A 20,099-nucleotide genomic window follows, 5' to 3' on the forward strand; every position below is an offset into this window, starting at 1 on the left:
AAAGCTCCTTATAATTGTTATGAATGCATGAAGAAAAATTCAGGTAGATAGTTTTAATGCTCATGAAATTAATTAAAATTCAGAACCCCCTTGAGTCTCCATTTACCAGAAAAAAACCCTATATTTTACACAAGGATTTAATTCCAGGAGGGCTTAAAGTAGGAATTTTTTTTCCACACAACACTTACAGCACCGTTTTGCTATGAAGCAAAGGCAGTTCTCATTATCTTTGCAAACCAAGTTGTGTCTTCTTTACTTTTGGTGCAGTGCTGTTGCAGGTAGCCCTGGGCACGTGGGATTTGTTCAGAAGGTGGAGTGCAAGTGGCAAGCGCCAAAAATGTACAGTCTTTCCTATAAGAGAAATGGTATAACCATGTTAGTATTGTACTATCTCTGGGTAGACAAGGTGATGGATAAATGCTGGTAGTGATCACTACATCTTCACATATACAGAATTTCTCATACCTGAGCTAATGCCTTCTTTGAGTTTAATTCTGTGTGTATTCCAAGTCAGTAATTTTGAGGTGAGTCTCAGGACAACTCTCTGAAGATATGGGAATACAATTTATCTTCCTTGTAATGAAAATTCCTATTAGGTAACATCAAAGCTAAGTAGTATTTTTGCTAGCTAAATCTGGCTGATGTATAGGCTGGTGTTCCTTGCCCATATTTTTGTGTGGAATACTCTGAAAGCCCCATTAGAATACCCTCTCTGGATGGAAATCTATTTAGAAATCAGTTACATCTTTGTACCCAGAACTAATCTGTAGATAACTCCTGGGGAATCTGAGCATCCTGTATACATTCCCATTTTTCAAGCAATAGTTATAAAATGTGTAGGTAGTTTCCTTCAAAGCAGCCATGTGGTTTCTGCACCCCCTTCTTCACCTGCCCCCAGGCTGGCACCCAGATACAAGATCTCCTCCTGTAGTGGTGGGACTTCTGGAGGGGGCTGGGGCTGCCTCTTTGTTTGCTACCAGAAAGCAGATCTCACCCTGCTGAGAGAAAGCACTTGCTGTGCTGAAGGAAGCTAATAGGAATTACAGTTTAGTTCAAAGGTAATTTAAAAGAAGAAAGGCGCTGCGGCTGTTGTGCTTTTCCCAAGGCAGAGAAAAGCAAAGGATGTTTTTAATTTGGAGCTCACATAAGGCAGAAGGTTTGCCTTTGCCTCTTTTGGAAGAGAGAAAAGAAGACCCCAGTGCCTAAAACAATGCTCTGCTTAGTCTTCTCCTGGCCAGGACTCAGTGAGTGAGAGGAAAACTCCAGGTGTGGAGGGGAAAAGAGATACCTGCCTTCTGCAGCCTGGCTGAACTTCTGGCAAATTAGTCTTCTTCACTGAGAAACCAGAGCTGCAGCCTCCTAAGGATTTATATGTTGCGCACAATAAGCGGAGGCTGCAATCATTTTGAATGAGGGCAATGCTGCAGGCAAAGCCAGCACAGAGGTATCAGGGACAGTATTTGAAAGGAGGAGCACAGAGATATTGTGTGCGCTGATACAAAAGAAGGGATTATTTTCTCCACTCTCATCAAGCAGGGCATGTGAATTTTGCAAGCTACCCAGAACCTGCTTTTGAGACTTGTGCAATGAAATGCAGACGGAAGAGCTGGTTGTAAATAACCCGTGCTCCTCAGCTGGAGCTGTGCAGAACATGGAAAGTCTCAGGGAGGCTTTGTGCTGTGCTTGTTCCCAAAGAAAATACGGAAGAGCTGTAAGCATCGTTTGCAAATTGGTACTTGTGGATTTGAAAATCAAGGGGAAAGTAATTTGCAGGTGCTTTTGCTAGCCAAAGAGAAAGGCAGCACTCACTTAAGTGTGTTCTTGGTGAAAAAAGATAAATAGAAGTGGAAAACTAATATAAATTGCAAATATATATATGTATGTATAATATATATATATGTATAAAATATTTACCCTCATTTTTGCTCCAGTAAACATTTTGCATAAATAATTTCTGACAGCAACGGATGAAGCAACATCGGTCTGTCTGCTAAACTTCTAAAAAGACGTCACAATTTTCCCATTTCTGATTCTAGCTCTGCCTTGAACAGGCCTTGGGGCTCTGTTCAGAATATACATTCAGCGTCTCTGCATCTCCACACAGGCAAAGGAAGGAAAGAATTCCGCGCCCCCCCATATGCTCGTGATAATTTATTGACTGTTGGAGAAGGATCCCACACTACAAAGCCCTTGGGTCTAACCCAGTGTGGGTGAGCTTATGGGCTGATGTTATGTTCTCTTTGTATATGGCTGGAAAAGAAGTTATTACCTTCCTTCCCTGAACTGCAGAGGGGAGGAATGAGAGACACAAGGAGGCTGTCCCACCTGCTCCATCCCTGAGCAGGGTGGCAAATGGGAGACAACTGAACCCCTGAAACATGTAATGCCAGTTGGACACTGAGCTTGAAGGTGATGGAAAGGAAAAGTGAAACCAAAAGAAGCAGTTGTGACACAGAGCAGCCGTCCATGATGGAGCTTTATACAGTGAGAAACCCCAGGTATCTGCTTGCTTTGTCTGTGTGAAAGGGTAGCCCTGTCCTCAGCAGATAAAAAAAGAATTATCATTAATGATGTTCATTAGTCCATCATTAATGCTTCGGTTCACTACATCCATCACTGTTTTCCACGCAATAGCTCTTTGCAGAAAAGTCTCCAGTAAGTGATGAACCTTTCATTCAGCCTGGCTTGTTTGAACACATTCTTTGAACTCCATGTGTTTCTTTTCATGCTGAAATCATTATCAGAGCTATTTTCTCAACAGTGTGGCCCAAATTCTACCCTTATATGCCCACATGGGATTCTCCATGAACTCACTGGAAACCACAAGAGATGACTCAGGCGTGTTTCGCTCTAACAGAGTGCGTTGTTTAGACTGTATGTGTCAAAAATAATGCCTTTTGGACTGCCTACAGTTCCCTTACTCTATTGTAAAAGATTTTCCTGAGGAGAGCAAAGCCCCTGCGTCCTGTTCCTTGAAATACAGAACAGGGGACTGTGGGCTAAAGGAATTTACTGTTCAGGATTTGGCTTCAAGATTAAATGTTATCTATAGTTTAAGTAATGGCCATGTGAAATAATAAACAGAAACCAAGCCTTTTTGGAGTGGAGCAAAAAGTATTTCATCATCTTAAAAGCTGCTTTAGTAAAGATAGATGGTGTTTGCAGCACTCATTACTTAATATATCTGTTTTATCTAATTGTTGACACACCAGTCTACATTTACTGGTCTGTACATTATAGATGGGGACAGAATGACACTCTCAAGAAGACAAATTCTCTTAATATCAGATTTCATTCCATGTAAATAAATAAAAAAAAGTGAGGTAAAACTATGGATCTATAATTTCTTTTTTTTCAGAGGCACAATAAGGATATTATAACAAGTCTACCTTCTCTGATGTTTAATCCTTTTTAATTGCTTAAGAAAACGTGCCTGTAACTCACTACTCAATGTGTGCATGGGAATAGGATGTATAGCAGAGTGTAAATCATATAAAGGTCAGCAGCAGCAGTCAGGTATAGTATAAGCCTGAAAAAGAATTTGGAAACCAGGAATTCTTGAGTTCTGATACAGTTTTACCACTCAGGTGCTTTGGGGTACAGGCCATGATTCCTTTGCCATCTCTGGCCTCCAAAGTAATCAATGAAGGAATATTTTTTTCATAAGAGCACAGACCACTGTGTCTCACTTGTGAATATTTTAAAAGCAAATGTAATTTATGTATGAAAACAGCAAAATCCTCCAGTTACAATAGTTTTAAGGTGAAATCCGTAGACGTCGTAGCTCTACATGACTTCTAGTGTCAAATATACAAATAATTTGGTGTAACTATTGCTTGTGTAGCTGACATTTGGGTAATTTATACAGGAATTAAAGAAGTGAGTGTTACACATTTAAGTCATCTTATAAAATCACTGGTTTTCCTGCTTGGAAACTAATGAAAAAAAATTCCTTTAAGTTCTGATCTACATTTCTAATGCCTCTTCCTGAACTTTGCTTCTTACATTTCCTTTCCCCAGCCACCCACATGTGTGAGTTTTAATACCAAGATGGAGATAGGCAACAGCAAGAAAATACCAAGGTTATTCTATGAACATTCACGAAGGAGAACTAGGGAGAATGTCATAAATTTCTGTCCAGAAACTAGATTTAATGTGACTTGCAAGATCCATTACAACATGACCTTCTGCATCTAAACAGACTGCTGTATATTGCCTGCAACAGAAAAGTGCTCTGTGCCCAATAACGCATTGTGGGGACTTCCAGAATGCTTCATTGTTGTGCAAAAGAAACCCCGATGAGAAGCTGCAAAATTTCAAACCTTCTTCGTTGTAAATAATTAGCTGTTTCGCATGCATACAGTTATATCACAGAAAATAGTTTTATTGTGATGGAGTTTGAGTTAGTCTCATTTAAACTTTTGTTGATAGGATCTGGACCGGGAAGTAAATGAGGGCCCTCAGTGTCCAATTTATTGAACATTGGACCTCCACCAGCTCTCTAGGAACAGGTGCAAACATGCAACAATCACGAAAAAAATAAATCAAACTAGTAGCTAAAGGCTGGGAAGACAAATACAGCAAACTCAGAAAAATGCATTTAGCTACTTTCCATTTGACATGAGGTCTGTTTTCTACCATTTCCATTTAAAATTTTCTCTGTATGTGGCACGTGAGCAAGTTTTTTGTATTGCCTCCTTAAGATTAGTGGCTGTTTGGACCCGCAGTTTATTCATGGAAGGCTACAAGGTACCTCTTGTACATCAGGCCAGGAACTTTATCATTGACTTCACAGTTTGGAATTAGCGAACGTGAGGTTTTCTGGCTAGACTGACAAACAGTTGACTGTTTGGATGCCCATGTACTCCTTCCAGTCACTGCCAATCTGGAGAAATTATCCAGCCCCTTCTGCCTGAGTGACTGCCTGGTTCTGTGGAGAACAGCCCCACTGACACAGCATTCTTCCACACAAAGACTGGGAGCCACCAGCACCTCACTGGAGGAACCCAGTGGCATGGAGACATCTTCTCCATCCTTGCCAGGGAGAAGATGAGCAGGCTGGCCAGCGTTGCTTGGCTGAGTGCTGAGCATGGAAAGAAGGCGTGCTGCAGCCACTGTTGCGTGCAGAAACATGTCAAGGTATACATGAATCAGTTAAGAAAAAGCCAGAAAACAAAAATCTCAGTTTTGTATTTGATACCAGCTGTATTCTGCACATTTTTGATACGCATAAACATGCCCAAGATGTGGCACTCCCCAGAAGTTTCCTAAAGCACAGGATGGAAAGAGATGCCCAATGAAGAAAACCAGACTTCCGTGTTGCTGTATTTGGAAGTGCAGAACTTCTAGCACCATTTTGTGTGCCCTTAGAATGCCACCTGTGAGAGGGGCAGACAAAACGGCCACCAGTGGGCAGAATCACTGGGCTGAGGACAGCCCTGCTGTCACCACACTGAGGACCTGGCCTTCTGCCCCAGAGAATGAGCTTGCTGGCATGGTGAAAGCCTCCATTTCTTCCTCCGGGCATGAAAAGGCTCATTCTAGAGCACTTGCACATAGAGACACTTGGGTTTGACCCCTTAGGAAGGGCATTCCCCCCGGCCTGAGCTGGCTTCCAGGAAGCCTTTAATAAAACCTTAGCACAAAATATTTGACAGTCATTGCTCAAAGCTGCCCCTTCATCTTGAGACAGGCATATTGCAGAATTTGGGATGATTCCAGCATAATGCTCATGTATTGTTTGTTTGAAAGGCAGAGCAGACTTAAAATGCAGTTTGCTGCTATATTATCTCAATAGCAGGACTGTGATTAAATTACGTGGGAAGCACCATATTACAACCTCACTGTCAGCCACAGAATCTGCCAGGCTATTTGCACTGCCAAATCCAGGAGTCCAGAATAACAAGTACTGCAGGAGAAATCATGGGATTTTTATAAAAAGCACAAGATTAAATTAATACATCCATTTTAGTTCTCTTAGTCTTTTGCCAGCTTTCAAACTTTTAAGTCACACCAGCTGGAAATTACAGCAGGAAATAGGGCAGAAATTGTAGTAAACCTGAAAACCCGATAACTCCAGAGAGAGGAGATTTTTAATGCATTGTCTTTGGTTGTTATAGTAGATGTAGCGCGAACTACAATACTACTGCAAAGAACCCCGCAGTCTGTAGTCAAAAAATTCCATGGACTTTCTCAGAGTTCAGTTACTGATGAGTTTAGTCTGGTGAAGCAGATGAAAGTTGCCTCCATGTACATCATTTTGATGTAGACTTCGATGCAGTTTGTTGAATTGTCTTTTGTTGTTCCTCATAAAGCAAAACCAGACACTGGGTTTGTAGACACAGACAGCTTCTCAAATATTTCCTGAGGAAATGATTGTGGAGCTCAAGAGCCCTAGGTGTGATCTGATAATCAATTAACTTTTGAGATGCTTTAAAGAGTTTTGCTTGAAAAGCAAGACAGGAGAGCTGTACATGGGATACTGATGAACAAAGGTAGAGAGACTGGATAGATGAACTGGATGGAACAGTGAGCCAAAGTACACTGCTCCAGATCAAATACTCTAGATATACTTTCTGTAGCAAATCTTTCAGTTCTGCACATTCCAGGAATCAATACGGAGTACAAACAATAAATCTTGCAAGGTGCTACAATAGCAGGTTGCTTGAAACAACATAAATCCATGCTCAACACCTTTGCAAAATCAGACCTCAAGGGCTCAGTACTCTTTGGATTCATCGCTCGGTGAGTTTTGTTCTCTGTTCAATGATGCCATTATTCAAGCCATGACAGTTTTCTCCATTATGTATCTGTGTGCTTGGAACTAGTGAAGAAAAGATCCACTCCAGATGGAAACGTAGCGTGGAAGTTATCCAAATGCTATTTTTGTAAACAGCACTTCAAGAACAATTGTATGGCACTTTACAATATGAGCACTAACAAGAATGGGGAAGGAGATTCAAATGTGACTTCCAGCAGCTTTTTACCACTTAAAAACAGTGTCATGGGACACTTCATTTTACGCTGTCCAAAGGCCGCACAGTCAGACCAGCTAAATCACAGAAGAGCTCCAGAATGTGCGATTTTGTGAGGTGTCCCACAGGACAGAATAACATAAAGGGTAGTTCAGCCCTCCTGTGTAGTGAGCTGGGAAAGCTAGCAGGACTGTTCTAGGAATCCCCGTTTGGAATCAGAGGGGCTTGTATTGATAGGTCCCTATAGGTGTCCTCTAGACCCTGCCAGAAAAAAAAGTAATGTTTTGGCTAGGAAAGTACAAAGGAAACAGAAAGGCTCCAGTCTATTCTACAGGGATAATTTTTGAAGAAATATTTACAAGGCAGAGTTGGATCTCTAACTTGGAGAAATTTTAGGATGCTAGGAGTGGTCTTCTGGGATATATTAAACTGTACTGTGAATCAACACCTTCACTTTGCATTTAGGATAATTGTAAGGGATTAAGCTCCTCAGTGGAATAAGATACCTGAAAAATTAGGAGCTTCTAGCGAAAGCACAGGTATATATGACTGCCCCAAACTAAACCACGGGTAAGATCACTCGAGAATTTGAACGATGGGAGAAGGGCTTGAGGCTGTGAATGTATGAGTTACATTGCTAGTCACAGACTGCTTTTATTTCGTTTGGCAATGATTTGTTTTGTCAATGTCTTGAGTACATTTGGACCTCCAAGTCCTTTCAGTACCTGCTGCCTCTTTGCCTACCGCATATGTGCAGATACCCAGGCTGAAATTTCACTTTTGCTGGCAATTATTTTGTTTCTGTGCATCTGTTAACTTTATGCAGTTCCATATTTCCCTGTGAGATTTTCTGACAATAAAGTTGGAATTTGCTTCTGTCTTAGGGAATTTGAAACCCCAATTCTAACTAATTTCTAATAGAAAATAAGCAGCCCAACCTTTCACCTGTCTTTCCTGTTCTCATCCATCTAACTGATTTACAGAAGCTCATGACTGTGTGAAGCCTGTGAATTGTTGTCTTTCATTGATTTCAGCTTTTTTATTGTTTTTTCTCACCAGATTTAAACAGAATGTAAACACTGAGGCTGGAAGTCTCTGTCACAGTTTTGAAGACTAGCTAGTTTTTTTTTCCTTTGAGTATTTTCTAGAATATGTTCTTCTACATAAAGTATCTCTTTCTCCGCACATTTCTGTTTCATAGTTCTCCAAAGTCTTGGTGCTTCCTTGTCAATAAAGCTTGGCACACTTTCAGTCACGCTGCTTTGGAGCTTTATTCTTTTGTGGCTGAAAGTCACTGCTAGAAAATGCCTGAAGAAGCACAGCTGCAAGTGGTAATGAAGGTTTATGTCATTAGAAAGAGAAGCTGATCTTAAATAGTTTTTTTCCACAGTTCTAATAATTAGGGTTTAATAGGTTTTGATGCTTCTTCCTAAGTGGAGTTTAACGGTGGTGGTAAGGGCTGAGCTGGAGAACACAAATGGAAGTGGCAGCTGCATCAAGAACTTGAAACAGAAAACTTGGTCAATGCTTTCAGCTTTAGCAACAATTTATGTTTTCACGTAGGAACACAATTTTTCAAGTTGACAATGTTCTATTGACATTTTGCATAAATAATAGTTAATGATTAAAGTAACAGTCTTATTAATTATTCAATGCTGTTGAGCGGGAATAGAAATGTCAGTGGAGGGATGTGCTGCAAGCAATTACATCCAAGTGACCTAAGTGCCAATCTGTTCCTGGGATAGGTGGGGAGAACCCAGTGTTCAGGTCACAAATGACTGGGAGGTGGTGAAAGTGCTAGAAATTACTAAGAATTTGTGCTGTTGCTGGGAACAGATTAGCAGCAGTGGGGCTAATGAGGTCCTGTCCTCGAAGACATTAAACAGGCATGGTTCATGAACCACACCATTTGTATATATAACCACGCTGTCTTAAAGGCTTCAGCTAACTTAGGATACCCACTGCACAGGGGGCAGTGCCAGCCTGGAACACATGAAAATCAAGGAGCAGAGAGGTGGGAAAGAAAGGATACAGAGATCACCATCGCACTGTCCCCATGCTGCCAGTACTCCCAGCTCTGGGAGGCTGGGGAGGCAAAGGGCCACTGCAAGAGTTGTGGGCTGCCACCAACATACAGCACCCAGACAGTGCTACTCTGAACACTCCCTCCTGCCTGCTTCTTGGCCAACACTGTTCCTACATAAACAGAAGGAATGAAAAGGAAGAGCTCAGCAATCTGGAGCATCTCTACCTTGAGTTGTTGCTTTGCAACAACCTGAGAAAAAGAAGGGACCATCTTCCACGGTTCTAGGAGAGGAAGTTGTCCCTGTTATGGTGGGAAGGGACTGCATCTCACGTGCTAGTGCATCTTCACTATTGGGAAATAAGATGCTTACTTAGTCAGAAAGGTTGGGTTGTTACAGTGCTTCCCTACTGTTCATTACCATTGCAGAAAACATACATCATTTAAAAATTGATCAATCTGTTTCTGTCTGAGAATTTAACTACTTCTGTGACACTGGCATCCAAAATTATGGGGCCTTACAGACCCATAAGGCACAATTGCAAGGCTCAGTTCAAATCTTGGCATCTCAGTCCCCCTGAGGCACGAGTTTACAACAATCAAGCTCAGCCTCTCAAGGCAGAACATAAGATAGGAAGAGCAAAAAGCAGCTCCCTTTCATCAACGGTCACCTCTGTGGACTTTTGAGAAGCCAAGTGCATCAGATTGTGTCTATGGTCATCCTCAGAGAGGCAGCAAGACCAAGCTGGTATGTAGGAGGGCGTGACAGTAAGTAGTCCTTCAGGTGCTTTCGGATCTGGCAAACGTCTTTACATAAATATCACTCAGCTGGTGGAGATTCACAGGGTGTTATTTTTAAACCTACTATCTCCTTTGCTTTTAGTATCTGTTTATGTTTTTCTGCAGAAGACACGGGTGCTTTCTCGTGTGCTTATTCTCTGCTACAGGGCCATTAGCATGCTTGATACAATTACAAATGTGCTGAGCTGCAATTCAGACTTTATGATGAGCTGTTTATTTCTTTCACTCTGGGGACCTTTCAGACATGAAAGTCCAATATTCAGCCCGGCATTTGAACTCCTGAAGTAATCACTTTTTCCTAGCAGGAACGACACTCTCTGTCTCTGTGAGCAAAGCAAACAGATTAATGGACCAATAGCTCCTAACTTTACAAATCTCACAATTTTGTGTTTGTTTTAAGGAAGAGTACTGCACAAACATGTATCTCAGCCAATTATTTACAACCCACTGTACTGGTATATTGTGCTGTCTCTAAGTCAGCAATAAGAGGTAATTAGATTTTAGTTTATATGAAAATGTCCAATTTGATCTTTGAATTTCTACTTCCAACTTGCCAGTATTTGAAGCCTTTGGGTTTTTCTCCCCCTGACATAGAAAAATAGATGATCAAGGTCAAGCTTTTCTTGGATGCAGTCCTGTTTACTTACAAAAACTGTATTTAATGTCCTTTCTCACTGAGCACTGCAGCACTCTTATAATTCAACTGCCTCTTTTCTACTGCTGTCTTTGAGCACCAGCTCCACAGCTGTCTTTTCCCAGGAAAAGGAGATCTGCTCATCTATGAAGTCAGTGAGTATTAGGAGCCATTCGGTGGGTTGCTGAACCCACAGACAAAGCCATACTTGAAATCTGCGTTTTATATAACTTTAATTCTAGGCAGGTTACAGGAGGGCTGCAGCAGAAGGCAGGAATGGGGAAGACAACACTGTTGATGATTCAGAAGCAAAATTCACCACTACAAATGTTCTCTATGCATTATTTATATGGCAGGCTGGCACTACTGCTTTGAAATCACCCTGCTTTCATGTTTTGGCTGCTCTCCTGTGAGTCTGCAGAAAACTGGGAGACAAGATGATGCAGCAGAGGGAGTAAGCGAGGACCTAAGCAGAAGGCCATTTAGATGGGCTACATGAATCAAAAGAAATAAATCCTGGGTGTTCCTCGTGCACTTCACCGAGAGGTGTTTCTCAAGGTTTAGATGAGGTTAGTCAGAAGAAAACTTTTGGTCCCTGCAAATGGGAATACAGCAGAGATAGAAACCTGCTTTCCTCTCTCTTGAGCAGTGAAGAACTGTGCCTGTACTCACAGGCCTAGGTGTGTCTCTGAATTTTTTACATGGGAAGGCAAGTTCTCATTTCCTAACCTTAAAATGTGAAGCTTCCTTTCCATGCCATGAGTTAAATACATGCTGAACTCCCTGCTCATCCGTATTTCCACTGAGCTCAGTACATTTACATGCTGAATGTTATGCACATGCGTAAGGAACTTGCTTTATAGTTCACTTGCTGAGAGATGCACTGCCTTTCGGCTCTCTTGCCAGAAGTGTCTACCTGCCATGTACAGTCATTCCAATTACCTTTCTGTTTCATTTCCCTGATGAACTCTTGGTATTGTTGACTTGCAGCAATTACAGAGTTCTCTGCCAATTAGACAGTGGAGATGAGCAGCAATGGGCTCCCAAACTGGCACTCAGATGCTCTGGCTGCTCAGTGCACTGCTGAGCTGCTGCAGGCTGTCACAAAGCTATTGGCATGAACATTTTTCTTTGGCTTGCTGAAGGTTTTTGGGTCAGCCAGCCTGTAGCCTCACAAAATCTATCCAAGGAAAAATCAGAGTTGAAGCAAATTTGTTGCATAAGAGTAACAGCAAGAAACAGGCCACAAAATCCCTTTCTCTCTGTAGCAATTGTTGGGAAACAAAAATTTTGTTTCTGCATTAAAGTGACTGTCACAGTTCACTGGGGAATACACCTGATGCTCTGAGGAAAGGCTCACAGATACAGCTTCAATACTCATCAGAAGCCAACTCAGCTTCCAGAGCGGTTTTGGGAACACCTGTAATCCCTCTGTGCCCCACTTTCCAGTGGAATAAAACTCAAGTTCCCTCTTTCTAGCACCTGCTCTGTTTCACTTGGAAGCAATTTGGGTTCACAGCTGTCCCGTCCTATCATATGCAGGAAGAGGACACCTGATTATATCTCGTGGTCAAGATTCACGGTTTTCAATGATAATACAAAAATCATTCTAGTGCAAACTGTGGGATTGATCGATTTCCCCCGTCTAGATGCTTGCAGCAGCATTCAGCACACAGACAGGAACAGAGTACAGAGGCTTAACAGCAGCTCTCGCAGTTACTATCAGTATTTCGTGCACAACCCTGCACAATCCTGCCTACTCTAGAAAGTGAATGCTAATGGTATATTACTTATGCTGCCTTCTGGTTATTCATAGTTCTATAGGGTTGCCCCCTCTCTTTAATCTGACTTCTTGGCCATGCTGTTTTTTTGCTTTTCTTTTTGGTTTTTTCCTCTCTTTGGTCAGCTGTTAGTGGTTCTTCTGGTAAAGCAAAACAGGTGTTGCACCATTCTTTATGTTGTTCTGACATTTCCTGCTGGAGGTATCTCTCTTAGATATTGACTGGGGCGTGTATTACAATAAAATACTCATTTACCCATGTTTTCTTGACTGGACTGTAGAGAAGCCTTTTATGTGCTAATAACTTCTGTCTTGAGACTTCCCTGAAGGATCCTTATGAACTATAGGTACAAATGGGAGCTGGCTTTTCTAGAAAACAACTCCTCTCACGTAGCTGGACTCGTATTGCACTGCCCACGACGTCTTTTATCAACATATGTCTAAATAAACAGATGTGTCTGTCACCACATAGCAAAACTGCTAACTTCCCAACAACGCAAATAAAAGAGAAATTCTCCCCTGTATCAGAATGTGGGAAGAGGAATAGAAGCAATAGAGTAAAAGAAGTTAAGTTGAGCGTTGGTCCCCTTGTGATACATAACCAAATTTGACAAATGTGACTGAATAAGCAGGCAATTAACCTCTTTCTGGAGAGGCTAGGCATAAACTAGATAGCTCTGCAGTATCTAACCTCGCTATTTCACATGTTCACTCAGAGAAGGGGTTCAGACTTCCTGCTGGCATCATCTAGGCTGTTGAACTGTGCCCTTGGTTGGCAAACTCCATCAACAAAAGGGTGAGCTCAAAAATCATCTCAAACGCCTCTTCTGAATGCTTTCCTCAGTCAGCATTGCTCCAGTCTCACCAGGTGCCATCTCAGCTCCCTTACCCTCACTGATCAGGCTCTGCTGTCCTGAGAAACCCGGTGAATCAAGCCAGGGAGACCAGAGAAAATGGAGTGACAAGACTGTGTGCTGGGGCACTGTGATAAAGGCCTCCTCACAAACGAGTTTGCCTCAGGTGTGTGCTTAGCATAGTGAGAATCTTCTAACACTGTTAGAAACAGTAATGCGAGGGCATAAGGAAACAGAACACATAACCAGCACCACCCTCCAGGAGATCAGAGGTATAAAAATGAGAAGAAATAAAAATATTGTTTCTGTCACTTTGTGGCCTTCTCTAGTATGACCCCTTTGAGATTGGGAGGACAAAATCCTTCCTAACATTTTCCTTCATCCCACAGGCCATTTGCTGATTGATCCTGAACAAGAAGTAACTGTAAAGACTATCTTAATTTCAGTGCTCCCTGCTCCCAGTGGATTTTTGTTACTGATGTGAATTTTAGTGGCATTGCACCTTCTGTGTACAAATGCCTTTTTGCGCTCCGTGACACAGGATATATCTTCTAGATCTTCTCCTAGAGAAGATCTGCTCTGATCGAGGCTGGTCCTTCATCTCACTTATTTTCACGCCCACTCACACTACCTTGGATCAGTTAAGGCCGAAGTCAGCAAAACTAGTCCAGAGAATTCCCGTCTAATGACACTTCTATGATGTTTTTCTTAGCTCAGTTGGTGCCATTCTAAGCTGAACCACGGGATCAGTACACCCCACAGGCAAGCTTTTCTCATTTGCACACACCTCAGTCCAGCACAAGTCTCTTTGTGAGATGGGTTTGTACTGCATTCCATACTTAAATGATGACTGAGTTGTCCTGAACTCAAATAGGCGAAATTATCAAGGATAAAGCACATTCATTAGATGTAAACAGTCCATACAAATAAATGTTCCTGTTCACAAGAGCTCATAGCTTTCTCCTCTACACAGATAGTTTAATTTTACTCCTTAAGAGACAACAGTGAAACATGATACCATATTTTTAAGCTTTTATTCATTTTAATTTTCCACAAATGGTTTTCCCTGTAACAATCTCAACAGGAACCAATAACACACATAATCATGGGGCCCTTGATAATGGTGAAAGTACATCTGCTGTCAGCAACTATTATGCTTCTCCTGGGACTATGAAAAAAATCACACATACTTTTGTTTGGGTGAGATAAAGGGCAGTTTTACCCTGAAAAGGGGCTGTCAGGATGGCATTTTCATATTAAGTGGCTTTGCTCCCTGCTCACCTCAGATCTGCTGATGTTAGTGCTACCTCAGAGGTCTAACCGCTGGCCACCTAACAGTGTCAGGTAGGCTAGGAGGTTCATTATCATACAAATTCATTCACTAGCATTCGGTGAGGGGCTCCTCATGCTAGAATCCCCACCAGGAGAAGTGCAATGGGTCAGATGAGCCTTGAAACTACTTGAAGCAACGTGGTGTCCAGGCAAGCAGCGTTCCCATGCAAACAGCAGCTCGCAGGACTAGCACAGCTCACAAGGGTGAACTGGGTCATCCCACTCTGCACGGTGACCCGAGTGAGTGCCTGTCCCCAAGCGTGTGAGAGGTGACAAGGTGGCAGCTAGGACGAGGAAGGGCAGCATTGTTCCTCTGAGAAACAGTAAATGTGACCCCCTCCACCCTCATGTGCCATTTGGACAAAGTAATTTCTCAGAGGCAGATTAAGTTGATCAATTGATGGTTCTCACTATATATCTAAGTAACTAAGTAACAACATGGCCCGTGTCATCTCAACCATTAAGCAGCTCTCTGAGCATCCTTGCAGCATCCCAGAGTGACTGGGGAGAGCACCTATGCCATCGTATAAGTGCTGTTTGCCTTCAGAAATTGAGGGACAAAACATGACATTCCTGTGACTTCTAGCTCCAAGCAAGGGATGTGTGGGACGAATAAGATGTACAGGACTGGAGAACAGCTGAGGGCTGAGCCTGGGATTTACCAGAACTCCTAAACCAGCCAGTGTGCCAGTGCCAGGGATGTATCTGAATTTACTTGGCACTCACCTGGATTTGGAGACTTTTCCCATGACTGCCATTAAGCACCCTGGCGAAACTGGGGTTCAGTCTGAAACCTTCTCCTGAGCTGTGCCAGGTTTCAGAGCCACTTGCTGCTTTTCCTCCTGAAACACGGGCAGTGGCTCCAATGCTTCTGTAAGGAGATCCCTCAAATGTGATTGGCAGCAGAACTGAAAAGTGGTCATAGTGTCAGCTTTCTGTCTTCAACAAGAAGTCCATCCCTTGTAAGCCTTTAAGATCCAGCTGGAATTTAAATATAGCTTTACCATGTTTACTTATCTTTAGCACTCACTGTGCAAAGACTTATTAGGAGCAAGATGTAAAATTAAATGACAAATCAATAGAAGTCTTAATGAACTACATCTTTTCAAGTAAGTTTTTCAGATCTTCATAAATGCATCCAAACAACATGAATGTTATCATCAGCCCCAAACAAATGTATTTATTAGCTACAAGTTCATCCGCAAACATTCATGATCTGATTTTTTACACTTCTGATTTCTATTAAATTCACTGGGAGTTTAGAAAACTCAAAGCTTTGGAAAATTCAGAATGTCAGATGCCAAACATCTTCACATGTTTGTTTTCTTCTATTCTAGCTTTAATTATACAAGAAGCTGAGGCTATTAATCAAAAATACTTTCAAGACTGGAACATCAGATCTACAGTAAGGATGAAGTTACATGTAAAACCATGACATTTTAAAAAACTGTTAATTGGAAAATTAAAACTTCAGTGAATATACAGTTCTTAAACACTGTATCATTTCAATCAAGAAGGCAGCCAAAATGTCACTGTATTTTGATGAGGATAAATTCCTCAAAATTAAGAGATAAATAGAGATACAACATATTGTAGAAAACCTTTTCCCCTTCCTCCATGTATTCAATGCATCCCTGAAAATCAGTTTGCCTTAGAGACATAAGGGATCATAGTCAGATAAAATTGGCAGAGGCAGTTGCTTAATAATAATGTAATAGATAATCAAACATAAAAAATAAATAAGCAGCATACAAAAGCTGTATATATATTTGTTTAAATAAACCTCACCCTGCTATTTCACAAGATGACCTAGAAGCAGTGCCCACTTCCATATACGTCTGCCAAGTCTTTATGTTCCAAAGAGCCTTAAAATGATCCTCACTTGTAAAGACACAAGAGCTCTGAAAATCCTTCAGCTCCTGATATGACAACTCTTGTAGCAACATCTTGTCTGAGCTCCTGGAAACGTGGCTGTTCATTCTGGTCTGTAAAGGAGCACTGGTAGCATGTTTAAGGGCATGTGACCCCAGGCTATAGATCTGGAGCACATCTCAGTATTCTTGATGGAGGGTGAATTCATGATGAGCTTGGGGCCAGGACCTAAATGGGCTGTGAAATCCTTTCCAACACATATGTAGTAGCACAGATAGGACTAAGCAAGCCTAGATCAAGCTCCTGGGTAGTAGTAGTCTATGTGACTGCCTAGGATAGGGTACAAGGGCAGAAGCAGGCAGGAGACCCTGTAAGAGGCAAAGTGAGATACTCCTCTGCAAAAACAGAGCCCATTGCGATCATGTTTGGGGATATATGGCCAAGTAAGGTCAGGAAGAGATGAAAAATTAAGCCCATCTACCCCAGATTCTCCCCAGCACTGTACATGCTGTCCAAGCCAGGGCAAAAGACTCAGGGCAAAAGAGTTTGGAAACTCCTGCTCCACAGTTCTGGAGCTGATCTTACACTGTGCATGCTGTTTAGCACAACCTGCAAATCATTATTGACATCTGCGGTACATGAACAAATCAGCTTGGTAGCAAACTGGGAAATCTGTCTCTAGAATTTACAAATTCTGTTCGATATCAAGGTCTTGCTAGATGTTTATCTTCCTTGAATTACAAGGTCTCTTTTGTATGTAGGGCTGATCTTACTATTCTATCACTTTACCTCTATTTCTGGGACAAAATAATGTCCAAAGGGCATGATATAACGCCAGAATTTGATAGTCACTGAACCTTGGCAATCTTCTGTTGTACGGCAGTACCTTTTGGTCAGAAAAGAGGCCAGAACAATCAATGTAGTCAATGCAGGCAGGCTGGCAACTAAGCAATGTATCACCTGGTCCTGAGTTCTTGTTGGCTCTTAGACCTGTTAGCGGATTTGTTGACAAAGGAGCAGTGCAGTTGCAGGAGGAGAGGAGATCTGGAATCACCCAGCCTCAGCCCAAGGAGTAATTCAGCCTGTCAGGGAAGCATTGCAAGGAAGGATGTTTAGGCAATCCCTGTTCTGCCCCTTTGGCTCCTTGCTCTTCCTGCAATAATGAGTCAACTTTGAACAGTCAGTGTGTTACCTGTGTTTACACGCCATCCACACTGAAAGCATAATACCTTAACCAGAATGCCAACGGAGGAGTTTGTGTTTGCAGGAGCTGGACAAGCTGGCTCTAATGTCAGGGCCCTGGATAATAGACACAGGGGATACACATTTGCTGCAGAGAGAGCAAATAGGAGTATGATGTCCTGAACGGTTCAGCTTTCCTCCACATACACAGGTTCAACACAGAAGTCTGAAGCGTGTGTGGCAGCAAGACTTTTATTAAGATACTGACAGGCAGCTGCAAAATAAATGAGGCACCAGAATTATCAGTCCAGATGCAGCTGCCCCACACATTTGAGACATCTCAGCTTTGTACTTTTGTTTCAGCCAACAGCACCAGGCTGTTGTGTAGCTGGAGGCACGGACTACTCAGCGGTTCACCGGGACCTCTCTGAGCTCTCATACCCATGCAATATTAGGTAGCATTTTCTGCTGATGAGTGAAAACCACCATGAATGCCAAGCTAGTATGTCCATGCACAGGGCTCAGTACAGCATGGACTCTTTATCTTCCTTCTATAATCCAAAATAACAACAAAAAGCAGCTGCTTTGCTTCAGAGGTGGCTCCAAGTATCTAGGTTCAGACAGCTGCAGAAATGTGAGATGATTTGGGATCAGCTTCCTGGCATGAACATCCCTCACTCAGTGATGCCAAGAATCAAACCAGCACGTCTGCAATAAAACAGATCTAAAAAACTGCCCTCCTGGCAATGCTCTGTTGTCACACCAACACCAAATTTCTCTTGCATTATGTTCAAATCAGTCTCATTAGTTCAGTCAGACTTCATTTTTTTCAATGCTTGGGGCCTTCTTGAAGTTAGACACATTAACTTCTTGATTTATAGCCCATGGGTTCGTTTCACTGGTTTGTAAACTGAACTCCTACACATTTATCCTTCCTTATGGCTACATTTTCTGTCCTCTTCCCTCCTAGAGCCGCCTGTCTGATCAGCCCATGTGCTGTGTAGGCTAGTTAAAGATTAACACAGCCAAATTGTGGCAGTGGAAATCTTTAACATGCATGGAAACAGAGAAAACAATTCTGCAAAACAAGTTACACAAGCACTTAATGAAAGAATGTTTGCTTGTAATATTTCTTCTTTTGCTCAGTTTTACCAGCCAGTGCGTAAAGTTTAGGACCTTTTGCAGTCCTACCTTCTTGCAGTGACTGTTGAACTAAAACTCATGTTGAGAGTTTAGAATTCAGTCATTTTACAAGAGAGTAAGAGTCTGTAAGTTTGCATTACTGCTCAGGCTCCCATATGACCGTGGTAATTCACTTAACCTTTTTCTCCTTCAGAAGTGTCAGGGACACTGGTTTTTTTCTGGTTTTGTGATACCAGACTGGAATTCCCCACTGTGTCAGTAAATGACTGTGTCAGTAAAAGGCTTCAGAAACTGTCAGCCTCTGGCCTGGACAGGCGCACACTCTCCTGGGTTGAAAACTGGTTGGATGGCCGGGCCCAGAGAGTGGTGGTCAATGGAGTTAACTCCAGCTGGAGGCCAGTCACAAGTGGAGTTCCTCAGGGCTCAGTACTGGGTCCAGCTCTGTTCAATGTCTTTATCAATGACCTGGATGAAGGCATTGAGTGCACCCTCAGCAAGTTTGCAGATGACACTAAGCTGGGAGGAAGTGTCGACCTGCTGGAGGGTAGGGAGGCTCTGCAAAGGGATCTGAACAGGCTGGACTGCTGGGCCGAGACCAATGGGATGAGGTTTAACAAGACCAAATGCCGGGTCCTGCACTTGGGGCACAACAACCCTATGCAGCGCTACAGACTGGGGGAAGAATGGCTGGAGAGCTGCACAGAAGAGAAGGACCTGGGGGTGCTGGTTGACAGCCGACTGAACATGAGCCAGCAGTGTGCCCAGGTGGCCAAGAAGGCCAATGGCATCTTGGCTTGTATCAGAAATGGGGTCACCAGCAGGTCCAGGGAGGTTATTCTCCCTCTGTACTCGGCACTGGTGAGACCGCACCTCGAATACTGTGTTCAGTTCTGGGCCCCTCACCACAAGAAGGATGTTGAGGCTCTGGAGCGTGTCCAGAGAAGAGCAACAAAGCTGGTGAGGGGGCTGGAGAACAAGTCTTATGAGGAGCGGCTGAGAGAGCTGGGGTTGTTTAGCCTTGAGAAGAGGAGGCTGAGGGGAGACCTTATTACTCTCTACAACTACCTGAAAGGAGGTTGTGGAGAGGAGGGAGCTGGCCTCTTCTCCCAAGTGACAGGGGACAGGACTAGAGGGAATGGCCTGAAGCTCCGTCAGGGGAGGTTCAGGTTGGATATCAGAAAAAAATTCTTCACAGTAAGAGTCATTGGGTACTGGAACAGGCTGCCCAGGGAGGTGGTCGAGTCGCCTTCCCTGGAGGTGTTTAAGGAACGGGTGGATGAAGTACTTAGGGACATGGTTTAGGGAGTGTTAGGAACGGTTGGACTCGATGATCCAATGGGTCCTTTCCAACCTTGTGATTCTGTGATTCTGTGAACCTATGGCCAGATCCCGTTGGAGAGAGGTCCATGACCAGACCGTGTTGGAGAGAGGTCCATAGACACGCTCACAGGTGGACTACCCTGTGGTCTGTGCTCCTTGTGGCCATGCTGCTGCCCTTGATGTT

This window comes from Cuculus canorus, chromosome 4 (genome assembly GCF_017976375.1).
Source record: "Cuculus canorus isolate bCucCan1 chromosome 4, bCucCan1.pri, whole genome shotgun sequence".
Taxonomy (NCBI): Eukaryota; Metazoa; Chordata; class Aves; order Cuculiformes; family Cuculidae; genus Cuculus; species Cuculus canorus.